This window comes from Scyliorhinus torazame, chromosome 15, assembly GCF_047496885.1.
Source record: "Scyliorhinus torazame isolate Kashiwa2021f chromosome 15, sScyTor2.1, whole genome shotgun sequence".
Taxonomy (NCBI): domain Eukaryota; kingdom Metazoa; phylum Chordata; class Chondrichthyes; order Carcharhiniformes; family Scyliorhinidae; genus Scyliorhinus; species Scyliorhinus torazame.
The window spans coordinates 156,874,827-156,888,502 of NC_092721.1; the positions used below are offsets into that span (position 1 = coordinate 156,874,827).

A 13,676-nucleotide genomic window follows, 5' to 3' on the forward strand; every position below is an offset into this window, starting at 1 on the left:
GGGTTGTTTGCCATTGGCAACTCTCTAAGAGGATATCGCTGTTTGGCCAGTTGGCCAATTATACAGGCACACCATGGAAGTTAACGAGTTTGAAAGTCAGTGCACCAAGGTTTAAATGCTGAGCACCAATTAGTGGCATTCACACACTTAAGTGGTGCTTGAGTGGGCATAATTGCTTGACTCGTTTCACTCCAGGCATGTCATTCCCCCCCCCCCCCCCCCCCCTTGGCCTAGCAGCAGTAGGCATCCTCAAGAGCAGTGGTTTTCCCACTTGACAATCAACTCTTTGAGTGAACCGAGATTCCTTTTTGTGTTTCAGTGCCTTCCGGTGATGGTCACGAAGGCTTTTTTCAAGTAAATTGAGAAAAGTGTCATGAGCTTTGTGTGGGCCGGGAAGACCCCGAGAGTGAGGAGGGGGTTCTTGCAGCGTAGCAGGGATAGGGGGGGCTGGCACTACCGAGCCTAAGTGAAAACTACTGGGCCGCCAATATCTCAATAGTGTGTAAGTGGATGGGTGAAGGGGAGGGAGCGGCGTGGAAGAGATTGGAGATGGCGTCCTGCAAAGGAACCAGCCTACAAGCACTGGTGACGGCGCCGTTGCCGTTCTCCCCGAAGAAATACACCACAAGTCCAGTGGTTGTGGCAACGCTAAAAATTTGGGGGCAGTGGAGACGACATAGGGGAAGGACGGGAGCCTCGGTGCGGTCCTCGATAAGAAATAATTATAGGTTTGTCCCGGGGAGAATAGATGGGGGATTTGGAGAATGGCAGAGAGGTGGGGTTGTGCAACTGAGAGATCTGTTTGTAGACGGGACGTTTGCGAGTCTGGGAGCGCTGACGGAAAAATATGGGTTGCCCCAAGGGAATGCATTTCGGTACATGCAACTGAGGGCATTTGCGAGGCAACAGGTGAGGGAATTCCCGCAGCTCCCGATGCAGGAGATTCAAGATAGAGTGATCTCAGGGACATGGGTGGGGGATGGTAGGGTGTCGGATATATACAGGGAAATGAGGGACGAGGGGGAGATCATGGTGGATGAGCTGAAGGGGAAATGGGAAGAAGAGCTGGGGGAAGAGATTGAGGAGGGGCTGTGGGCTGATGCCCTACGTAGGGTAAACTCGTCGTCCTCGTGCGCCAGGCTAAGCCTGATACAATTCAAGGTTTTGCACAGGGCGCATATGACCGGAGCACGGCTCAGTAAATTTTTCGGGGTAGAGGATAGGTGTGGGAGATGCTCGAGAAGCCGAGCAAACCACACCCACATGTTTTGGTCATGCCCGGCATTGCAGGGGTTCTGGGTGGGGGTGGCAAAGGTGCTTTCGAAGGTGGTGGGGGTCCGGGTCGAGCCAGGCAGGGGGTTGGCTATATTTGGGGTTGCAGAAGAGCCGGGAGTGCAGGAGCCGGAAGAGGCTGATGTCTTGGCCTTTGCGTCCCTAGTAGCCCGGCGAAGGATATTGCTTATGTGGAAGGAAGCCAAACCCCCGGGCGTGGAGACCTGGATAAATGACATGTCAGGGTTTATAAAACTAGAACGGATAAAGTTCGCACTAAGGGGTTCGGCTCAAGGGTTCACCAGGCGGTGGCAACCGTTCATTGACTACCTCGCAGAACGATAAAGGAAATGGGAAGGCAACAGCAGCAACCCAGGTGGGGGGGGGGGGGGGCTCGGGCTCGGGCAGGTCCTCAGGGGTGTTTTTGTATAGATATTTGTACTTGGTTATGTATATTGGGTTGTTTGATTTTATCTCTGGAGAGTTATTATTTTTGTTATGGCAGTTGCCATTTAGTTTATATATTATTTATTTATTTGGTAAAACGGTCACTGTTATATAAATTGTTTTATTGTTGTAAAAAGGTAAACCTTTGTATTGTTTTGTTTGACCGAAAAATTTGAATAAAATATATATTTTTTAAAAACTCTTTGAGTGAACCCCTGGGTAACTCCCCCCTGTATCCTGGAGTCAATCGTCTGTCTCATTCAACTAGGCCCCCGGTACCCTGGAGCCAAACCCCTGCACCCTGAAGTCAATCCCTGGTACCCTGCAGTCAACACGTTGATATCCTGGAGCCAAATCGTTATTCTCTCCCGACCCAACTAGGCCCCCGATACCTTGCAGTCAACCTCCCAGTATCCTGGAGTCAAACGATTGGTCTCATCCGACTGACCGTATCATCCCCCCCCCCCACACACACTCCCGCACCTTTTGACGAGGGGTATGGGCCCAACATTGCGATGCTAAGGTATTATAATGATGTTCCCAACATTAAAGATGGGAAACGTGGCGTGCCACTGCCTAATGACAGGGAGATCGCGGCAAGCTTTCACACCAATGTAAAACGTGACTTTGGACTTTTCACAATAGTTTCCGCACCCATCGCCAAACCCACCCAACGTGAATGTGAGTGGAAAATTCCGGATGCAGTCTTCGGCCCCTCTGTAACATCTCTTTCCAACACTACAATGTTTCCCTAAACACTACAACCCACCCATCTCCCTTTTTTCCTTCCCCATCTTGTCTGAACACAATTAAATGGGAACAAAGTCCCATAACGATTGCGTTTAGCTGCATGTTTCCCAAGACACCACTCGCGTTAAATAAGACCAAGGCCTCACATAACCCCATTTTCTACACCGAGGAGCTCCTAGAAAACAATGTTAAAAATGGAGTCCCGTTTTCCGAGGCCCCGAATATTACCCCCGACCCCCAACGCACTGTGGGAGATTCCGCTCCCCGCATCCTCCCTCAACACCAGCACAGGGCACCCCGGCCTGATTGCCAGCTCACAGAAAATGCCAGTGTGGCACCCTGGCAGTTCAAGCTGACACCCTGTCAGTGTCCCTTGCCAACTGACAGTGGCACCTTGGCAATGCCAGGTTGTCACCCAGGTGGCACTGCCAGGCTGACAGTGCCAGGGTGGCACAAACTTCCAGGGAAGCACCCAGCCCACAGGGCATGCACCTGTTTGTGGGGACCAGTTTTTTTTCTCCAAATAAAATATACTTTATTCATAAAATCTATCATAAATATTACAGAACATTTTGAATTGTCTTGACTGTACATTTCCATCAGAGTTACACATTCCCTTGACTTTCTTCCATTCAATTTTGATAACATTACACACATATCGCTCTTCACGTTACAATTCCTTCTTAAACATTTACATTGTCGTGTTTCTTTTATACATTGGAGTGTTAATGACCCAGACCGAGGGGGGTTTACACTGTTACCCGCCGCTCGGTGTACATTTGCTGGTAAGACCTTACACAGTGGTCTTTCCCCATTGCGCCTTGGCGGCAGCTGCCCCAAGCTTGAGTTTGTCCCTCAGCACGTAGTCCTGGACCTTGGAATGTGCCAGTCTGCAACACTCGGTCGAGGACAGCTCTTTGCACTGGAAGATCAGCAAGTTTCGGGCAGACCAAAGAGCGTCTTTCACCGAGTTGATGACCTTCCAGCAGCAGTTGATGTTTGTCTCGGTGTGTGTCCCTGGAAACAGTCCGTAGAGCACAGAGTCCTGTGTCACAGAGCTGCTCGGGATGAACCTTGACAAATACCACTGCATCTCTCTCCAGACCTTCTTTGCAAAGGCACATTCCACAAGGAAGTGGGTGACCGTCTCATTTCCCCCACAGCCACTTCGAGGGCAGCGTGTAACGACGCTGAGCCTTCGGGTGTACATGAAGACTCTGACGGGAGGGCCCTTCTCACCACCAGCCAAGCTAGGTCTTGGTGCTTGTTTGTAAGTTCTGGTGATGAGACGTTCTGCCAGATGACTCTGACAGTCTGCTCAGGGAACCGTCCAACGTCCTCCACAGTCTGCTTTTCCCTGAGGGCCTCGAGGACATTACGTGCTGACCACTTCTTCATTGCCTTGTGGTCAAAGGTGTTTTTCTTCAAAAACGTTTCCACGAGGGACAGGTGGTATGGCACGGTCCAACTACTTGGAGCGTTCCGCGGCAATGAGGCCAGGCCCATCCTTCGTAACACGGGGGACAGGTAGAACCTCAGTATGTAGTGACACTTGGTGTTTGCATACCGGGGGTCCACACACAGCTTGATGCAGCTGCACACAAAGGTGGCCATCAGGATGAGGGAGACGTTGGGTACATTTTTCCCTCCCTTACCCAGAGCTTTGTACATGGTGTCCCTTCGGACACAGTCCATCTTTGATCTCCAGATGAATTTGAAGATGGCCTGAGTGACTGCTGCGGCATAGGGTCAGGTAATGGGCCAGACCTGTGGGGACCAGTGCTGAATGTCGTTCACCCGCAGTCTCTGAGGTGATGGTTATAGATCCCAACGCCTCAGGTACCTCGGGAATCTGCACATTAAAGTGAGACTAGCTGTCTCGCTTTAATACGCAGATTTGCAAAAAAAGTGCTTCCGGCCACAATGGGAGGGATTTACATTGCAACATCTCGAGAGATCACGTTCGAACTCGCGAGGCGTTGCGTGCCAGGTAGAGATGATTGATCGCTTGGTGTGGAATTAACATGAGTGTGGGTGCTTTTGTGCCTGTGATTCTGCGCACAATGTGATAAACACCATCGCTCCCAGGAATGGGGTCTCCCGGCTTTTATCGGCCACGCTGTGGTGAGATGCTTTTCGGGTGCAGCGTGGCCATTGGATCCCGTCCTCTATATAAAATATTCAGCCAGAGTCCCCACCATGTCCTGCCTAATCAGCATTATGGAGGAGATTTTTTCCTGTTCGCCTAGCATATCTTCACCAGAAACCCTGCAGAAACAGATCTAACCTATAATTTCATGAGTGCTGTTAAGTCTTGAAAACTATTCCCCCTTCTGCTGAAGTGAGCTTGAATAACCTCCCCAAATATATCTGCTTTTATTGCTCCCTTATTTCAACAAATTTAACTGTATTCAAGTTATATATTTACTTAGTGCTAGAAATAGATGATTCTTCCAGATCATGTTAAATGTTATTATTCTGTAAGCCAGCAGTCATTGTGTATGATCAGCACCATTAATGCCTGGGTTTGGAGTATCTGCACAATTCTCACAGAGTAATGCAGACATTTGAAATGAAATAACGCTAAAGATCACAGAACTTTAAACATGAGTTGTGCCAATAATTACTTCTCTATTGAGTATTTATGATCTTTTACACTGCTTCACAGTCCATTCACCCAAATCAGACCCTACTCACAAAAACTGTCCGTTTTATGGAGAGTTTCTGCTAATGGCATCTGTTCAATTCATCACATTGTGCCCAGAATCACAGGCACAAAGGCACCCATGCTCATGTTAATTCCACATCAATCACCTCTACCTGCAGTGACCAGCTGTCACTTGTTGCCTGACCTTGCTGTGTTTCTCTTACTGCAGCTGCAATTTAAATTACTTCTATTACAGTTCAAACTCGGATGAATTCAGTCAATTGCAGCAGAGCTGTTTGATTTCAATTGACTGCAGGTCACAAGTCTAATGTACTAAGAACAGATCAAAGTAGTCAAATGAAGTCAATTAAAAAACAAGAAAAGAGCACTAAATTAGTCATTTGAAGTGTGGCTCATTTCCCACACTTCCTTGTGATGATAGAAAACGCCCTGTTCTAGTCACAGATCAATTACAATTGACTGCACTGATGGATTGAGCAGAATCATTGGAGTTTATGCAAATGACTTTGAAACTTGAGTGTACAGTTGACAATGGTGTAGTGTAGCAGGCATCGTGTCCAGTGCTGTCTGGGCACATTTTGATGTTTGCATTCATGGTAGAAACTTTATGCTTAGATAACCATTTGTTCATTAATGTATAGTGTTGTATAGTGGATCCTTGGCTTATTCCCTCTAAGATCTTGCAGTATATTTTGTATGAACGCATTTAGATGATAATTTGTTGAAAGAATACATAATTTACACAAATATACATTCCTTTTGAGGCACATATAAACTTAACTGAAAAAGTGATCCAACCATGGTTACCAGAGTATTTAAAGATTATATTAGATAAAAGAAAGAGACTTATAATGTTGCCAAAAATTAATAATAGAATAGATAGATAGAATTTACAGTGCAGAAGGAGGCCATTCGGCCCTTCGAGTCTGCACCGGCTCTTGGAAAGAGCACCCTACCCAAGGTCCACACCTCCACCCTATCCCCATAACCCAGTAACCCCACCCAACACTAAGTACAATTTTGGACACTATGGGCAATTTAACATGGCCAATCCACCTAACCCGCACATCTTTGGACTGTGGGAGGAAACCGGAGCACCCGGAGGAAACCCACGCAAACACGGGGAGAATGTGCAGACTCCGCACAGACAGTGACCCAAGATGGGAATCGAACCTGGGACTCTGGAGCTGTGAAGCAATTGTGCTATCCACAATGCTACCGTGCTGCCCTGATAAGCCTGATGTTGTACCCTCAATAACGACGCTTAGAGAATAAAACGGTAAAGAAGGCTTTACTAAGCTAAGAACTAGCCTGGTGCTGAGACGGGTGCTTACTGGGTGCCGGCCACAAGGCGGACCTTTATAAACGGCTCCCAGGTGGGCGAATCCAGGGCGGAGTCCCCCAGGGTTCCAAGCCCGGTCTTAAAGGGGACATCACCTTACATGATGATAAGGGTACAGTAATACAGTAACCGTTCATCACACCTGACGATTAGGATAATTTTAGAATTCAGCAAAGGATGACCAAAAAACATAAAGGGAAAATAGAGCATAAAAATAAACTATCCATGAACATAAAAAACTGTGAAAACCCTGATAGGGATGTAAAAAGGAAACAAAGGCAAATTCTGACCCATTATAGGTAGAGACAGGAGAATTTATCTCAGGGAATAAGGAAATGGCAGAGAAATTAAACAAATACTCTGTCTTCATAGAGAAAGGAACAAAAAACCTCCCAGACATTCTAGAGAACCAAGAGAGTAGCGAGAATGAGGACCTGAAAGAAATTACTGATGGTATAACGTTGAAAATGGCAACAAAAAGATTTTTTTAAAAAAGAAATTGCTAATTGTAAAAAACAATGTATTGGTACTTCTGGTGACCAGGATGTGCTCAGTAGTTGCACATCAGGTGGCTCTCCTCCATACAACAGGAAAATAGACATGTTTGGCCGAAATTAGCTCGCAAAACCGGACTTAACAAAGGTGCCCAGGAGACCGGCCCAAGATTTGGGGATGCAGGAGCCAGTAGGGATATCTTGTTCCCTCGAGGATCCCAGAAGATCAGCCACAGGGCAGCCAGTGCTGACTGGGGCAAAGGTGGCAGCGGCTGTGAGCGCCGGGAGTGTGACTAGGAGGACTGTCATCCAGTGCTGGAAAAAGGTCAAGAATCTACATCGGGTAGCACGAATGAGTAGACACCAACCCGCCTCCCCCACCGAGACCTTTCCGCCCCCCTCGCAAGCATCCACCCAACTCTCCTTGCGACCTGCAACCCTCCTTCTACCCCTCTCTCCCTTCAACTCCTCAGCCCTTCCTTCACACACATCCCCCTCTCACCACTGTGAATCAAGCATGTTGCTAATGATGCCCTCTCTGTGCCTCCTCAGGAAAAGCTCATCCACAATGGCCGGGAGAGGGCCCAAACTCAGGAGGAGTGCCGGACATAAGAACCCTGACCTCCTTCGAGGACACAGATGTGGCTGAGGACAGAGCAGAGGCGAGGAACCATTGGGCCCCAACCAAAGGATCTGTCAAACGTGAGTTGTTATTGCCTTACTGACTGACCCATCCTTCCCACTGACCACATATCCATTCTTCCGCAGGTCTTCCAGCCTCCCACGAGAACACCTCGAAAGAGAGCTCCGAGGAAGATACGGCCGACGCATCACAGCTGTCATCCCCATCCTCCACCAGCACAGATACACGCACCTCGGTGGGAAATATTAGTGGTCAGGCTTCTGGTGCACAAACTGGTGAGCATCACAGGGTGGAGGCAGAAATCCCCAGGCGAGACAGCAGTCGGAGATCTGCTGGATCCCAGGACCTAGCTGGGTCCCAGCCTGATGCTGAGCCTGTGGAAGAGGTATACCCAGAGCTGATGGAGACGTTATGGTGCGGCCACGCCATTCAGAGGGAGATCTCAGCGACAGTCCAGCAGATTCATAGCCAATAGGAGGATTCCCACAGGCTACGGGCGCAGAAGATGTCGCCAGCAATGCGTGGCACCGAGGCCAACACTGCTAGGCTGAAGGGGGCCATCTGGGATGGGCTTGGTATGAGTTGGAATTATTAATAATAATAATAATCATCTTTATTAGTGTCACAAGTAGGCTTACATTAACACTGCAATGAAGTTACTGTGATAATCCCCCAGTCGCCACACTCCTCCCGCTGTTCGGGTACACTGAGGGAGAATTCAGACTGTCCACTTCACCTAACAGCACATCTTTCGGGACTTGTGGGAGGAAACCAGAACATCTGGAGGAAATGCATGCAGACACGGGGAGAACGTGCAGACTCCGCACAGACAGTGATTCAAGCCGGGGCAGGAGTTAAGTGGGGAAGATGACGGACGTTAGAGGGGATTGGAGGCGTAAGGCTAGTAACGTGAGTGTCCGGGAACTGAATGGGTCGGTTATAGAGTCATAGAGTCATAGATGCTTACAGCATGGAAACAGGCCCTTCGGCCCAGCTTGTCCATGCCACCCAGTTTCTATCACTAAGCTAGTCCCACTTGCCCGCATTTGGCCTATATCCCTCTATACCCACCCTGCCCATGGATCTATCTTACTGCTTTTTAAAGGACAAAATTGTACCCGCCTCTACCACTGCCTCTGGCAGCCCGTTCCAGATGCTCACCACCCTCTGTGTGAAGAAATTTCCTCTTTGGTCTCTTTTGTATCTCTCTCCTCTCACCTTAAACCTATGCCCTCTAGTTCTAGACTCCTCTATCTTCGGGAAAAGATGTCGACTGTCTACGTCATGTATGCTCCTCATTATTTTATAGACCTCTATAAGATCACCCCTGAGCTTCCTACGCTCCAGGGAAAAGTCCCAGCCTATCCAGCCTCTCCTTATAACCCAGACAATCAAGTCCTGGTAGCATCCTCATAAATCTCTTCTGCATTCTTTCTAGTTTAACAATATCCTTCCTCTCATAGGGTGACCAGAATTGAACACAGTATTGCATGTGTGGTCTTACTGATGTCTTGTACAACTTCAGCACAATGCCCCAATTCCTGTATTCAATATTCTGATTAATAAAACCTAGCATGGTGAATGCCTCCTTCACCACCCTGTCCACCTGAGACTGCACCTTCAAGGAGCTATGAACCTGTACTCCTAGATCTCTTTTTTCTGTAACTCTCCCCAACTCCCTACCATTAACTGAATAGGTCCTGCCCTGATTTGATCTACCAAAATGCATCACCTCACATTTATCCAAATTAAACTCGATCTGCCATTCATCGGCCCACTGGTCCAATTGGTCAAGATCCTGTTGCATTCTTATATAACCGTCTTCACTATCCACTATGCCACCAATCTTGGAGGTTTAGCCGAGCAGGGGAGTGTAGCTGCGTCATATACCTTTGACCGGCAGAGCGGTCCTCTTCTAGGGGGTCATCCTCTGCGACCAAACGCTGAGCTTCGGGAGAGACACACATGGAGCTGTGAGGGGAGGGGGACATCCGCCTAGCCAGCCAGATTAGCCGAATCAACCCAGCGATCAATGGGGTGACAGATGGGCGGCACGGTAGCACAGTGGTTAGCACAGTTGCTTCACAGCTCCAGGGTCCCAGGTTCGATTCCGGCTTGGGTCACTGTCTGTGCGGAGCCTGCACATTCTCCCCGTGTCAGGTGGGTTTCCTCCGGGTGCTCTGGTTTCCTCCCACAGTCCAAGGATTTGCAGGTTAGGTGGATTGGCCATGCTAAATTGCCCTTAGTGTCCAAAAACAAAAGGCCCTTGCCTGTCTAAATGCCTGTGGATCCTGTCCCATCATTTTTAGGGAATCCACTTGGGTTCTGTGAAATGCTCACATGACCACGATTGCCAATTCACTATTAGCAATAGCCTCAGACACATGGCCAGAGGCATGACAGTTAATGGGGGTTATGGATGGTCAGTGGGGCAGACGGGCAGGGGTTGCCCCCAGAACAGATACACACGAGCCAGGAGTTAGCATGGTGGTGCCGCGAACAATTGCTCCCTGGTTTCCCCCTGGTTGCCCCCTCCAGCCCAACCCCCCACCCTCCCATGGTGGCCCACCCCCTGCATACGGTCTCCCGCTCCTAGTCGAGGGTTCCCCCAACCCCCGCCGAGCACTAGGATGGCAAGCCCAGCACCCTCTGACTCTTTGGCTGTGAGTAAAGATGGATGCTCACCTCCTCGGCTCTCCACAGAAGCCCTTTCGCCAGGTTCACATTTTTAAAAAGCAGTACTAATCGGTGCCAGTATGATCACTTGCTGACGAGGCTGCTGAATCACGGGAGGCAGTTGGATATGGGGTGGCTTCCATTAATTGTATGGAAATAGGGCTTAAGTGGAGATAATTGGTTTCTCGACGCGCTACGGCGAGATCCTAATTTCGCTTACGGGAGTGGGCCGGTTGCATCGCAAACTGTTGGGCGGCTGTGCAGCTCTTGTTTTCGGCCTCTCCCGCTATTCACCGGCCTTGTTTCGCTCGAGTGAGAGTGCAACGAAGTCGGAGAATCGTGCCCTAAATCAATGCTTTGGGTGTGGGGACCAAATGTAATATTTTCAAGTTTGCTGATAACAGAAAACTAGATGGAACTGTGTTATGACAAGGAAGTAAATTGGCTTCAAGAGGATTTAAACAGGTTAAGTGAATGGGCAAGAACATAGCAGATGGAATATAATATGGAAAAATGTGAAGTTATCCACTTTGGTAGGAAAACAGAAATGTAGAGTATTTCTTAAATAGTGAGAGATTGGGAAGTGTTGATGTGCTAAGGGACCTTGGCGTCCTTGTTCCTGAGTCACTGAAAGCAGACATACAGGTGCAGCAAGCAATTAGGAAGGCAAATGGTATATTGCCATTTGCAAGAGGATTTGAGTACAGAAATAAAAATATTGTGCTGCAATTGTTTAGAGCCCAGGTGAGATCGCACCTGGGATATTGTGTACAGTTTTGTCTTCCTTACCTATGGATTTATTTACCATAAAGGGAGTGCAATGAAGATTCGCCAGACTGATTCCTGGGATGGTTTCATGACAGGGCCTGTGTTCTCTGGAATTTAAAAGAATTAGAGGTGATCTCATTGAAACATGTAAAATTCTTACTGGACTTGCAGGAAGGATGTTTTCACTCGCTGGGGATTCTCAAAACAGGAAACACAGGCCGAGATGTACTGGCTGAGACCCGCCAAACGGGGGCGTGATGCAGCCGATAGATGCTGGGAGAGGCTTCTTCCGGGATTTACTCAGCTTGCACCGCTTGCAGGATCTAACGGGATCTCGCGAGACGTCGCGATCTGGATCCCACCCATTGTGGGCAGGACCAATATTTGGCAAATCTGCATATTAGAGTGAGTAGCTAGTCACTCTAATTTTGCAGCTCGCCTTATCTACCCGAGGAGTTGCAAACTAACCTCTTCGCCTCTGAGACCTAAGGCGAGCGCCATTCAGTACTGGTCCCCACAAAAGGGAACCAGCTGAAACACACTTGCGGGAACTTTCCCGTGAGATTGGAGGCTCTCTGGATGATTGGCCTCTGGGCAGGGTGGCACACTAGCAGCTAGTGCCACCCAGACAGCTTAGCACTGGCACCCTGATACTACCTGCCAAGCATCCTGGCAGTTCCGTCCAGCTGCCAGCCTGGCACTGCCATTGTGCTCGGCTGGCATTGTGCCTGCGCCAGGCTGGCATTCTGCCCGTGCTGAGGATCGACCCGGGTGTGCCCTGGAGTCAGATGTTGTCATACGATGCAGAGCAGCGGAGCTCATCGCAGAGCGGGTTGTTATCATCCTCCATCCCATGGACCAGACCTGGTGTTGCTGCTAACCCAGGGCCCCCACCTCGTAGTGCGGCAGGTATGTATCACGGATGGGGTTGCAGGTGGGGGGGTGGCCGGGATGGGAAGTGAGGGAGTGTGGGGTTGGGATGCAATGTCCGTACCCCTGGCCAGACCACCCCTCTACCTCCCCTCCTAGTCGGTGAACCCGGAGGCGATCAGAGCACCCCTTGCACGTCAGCCCTGGCACACACGTCGTGCAGCCTCCCATCCCTGCCCTGCTCCCTGTCCTGCCCACCTTCCCCCTCCCCCGCATCCTCCTCATCAGACGAGGCCTGGTGTTTCTCTTCCTCCTCCAACACATCATACAGCATCATACTGGAGAGCCCCTCCAGAGCGATCCAGATAGCTGAACCACATCTTCAGGAGGCCGAAGTACCGCTCGATCACACCCCTGCCTTCTGTATGGGCATTATTGTAGCGGGTCTCCGCGTCGGTCTGTGGCCTCTGGATAGGTGTCCTCAGCCATGATCGCAGGGGGTAGCCCCTGTCACCTAGGAGCCAATCCTTAGCCGGGGTGGCAATGTCTCGAACATGTCAGGAATCGTTGAGTGTGCCAGGATGAAGGCATCATGCTCACTGCCCGGGTATCAGACACAGACATGTATGATGCGCAGCTGATGATCACACACCAGCTGCACGTTCATCGAGTGGAACCCCTTTCGGTTTTGGTTTGTGTACAGTGACCTGTTATTGCAGGTGCTCATAGGGGGACATGCATCCCGTCAACCACCTGTGGACCCGGGGCATCCCGACGATGGCAGTGAACCCCACTGCCCAGGCATCCTGGTGCGCTCGGCTCACATCGAAGTAGATGTAATAATCCATCTGGGCATATAGGGCCTCTGTGACAGCATGGATGCACCTGTGCACCGAGGTCTGTGAGATCCTGGACAGGTCCCTACTCGGCGCCTGGAAGGACCCCATGGCGTAATAATTCAAGGCGACCGTCACCTTGACGGCCACCGGGAGCGAGTGGTCTTTCCCATACCCCCGCGGTGCCAGGTGTGCCATTATCTGGCAGATATGTCGCACAGTCTCGCTGCCGGAGTCTTCAAAAGCATGCTCGGTCGAACAGGTCCTCGAATGACAGGCGGTGCCGGTACATGCGAGGCCTCATGTGGCGCCTCCTTGGCATCTCTTCCTCCTCGACCTGTTGGACAGCAGGCTTCCTAATCTGGGCGGCTGCCATCTGTACCACTGCTGCACGCTCTGCTGCTGCACACTCAGCTGCTGCAGCTTCCTCCTCCTACTCGAGGAGATCCCACTCGTACAGCCGCAGGGCATCCCCCAGGGCTGTGGCGACTAGCAGGAAGGCCACCATTCCGTGTTGAATTCCAATTGTCTGCAGGGGGCGAATAGTCGAACTGTTAGCATAGTGTGTACCCCCGGCCCAACCAGGTCCACTGAGCTACACGGTGGCCCTGGTTGGCACTGTGGGATCTGCTCCCGCATCTCTCCTCCGAAACCCCCTCATCCCCTCACCCCTGGTCCCATTGGTGGCTGGCACCATGTGGGCCTCTGGCCCTTGCACCAGTCCCTGATGCCAGGGGTACCGTTGGCGGGCACTGCCCTCGCCTGGGGCTACTGTGGGTGTTGCCTAGGTGGGCCACAGGTGGGTGGTGGTCAGGTGGGAGGGGTGGTGGCAGGGAGTGGGGTGCGTGGGTGGGGGGGTGGGGTGCGTGGGTGGGGGGGGTTCGGGGCACCCATACACCTGGTGACAGAT

General features: G+C 50.4%; 1 protein-coding gene across 2 annotated transcripts in view; it reads left to right on the forward strand.

Moving 5' to 3' along the window:
* LOC140391931 (protein furry homolog) overlaps window positions 1–13,676 on the forward strand; it is a 790,380-nt gene that overhangs the window by 96,200 nt on the left and 680,504 nt on the right. Inside the window, exon 2 of one of the 2 annotated variants that reach the window (XM_072476992.1) lies at window positions 7,526–7,675. The exons of the other annotated variant lie outside the window; for it this stretch is intronic. The gene's annotated coding sequence lies outside the window, so the exon portion shown is untranslated. The remainder of the gene's footprint in view (window positions 1–7,525; window positions 7,676–13,676) is intronic. 2 annotated transcript variants of the gene reach the window in all.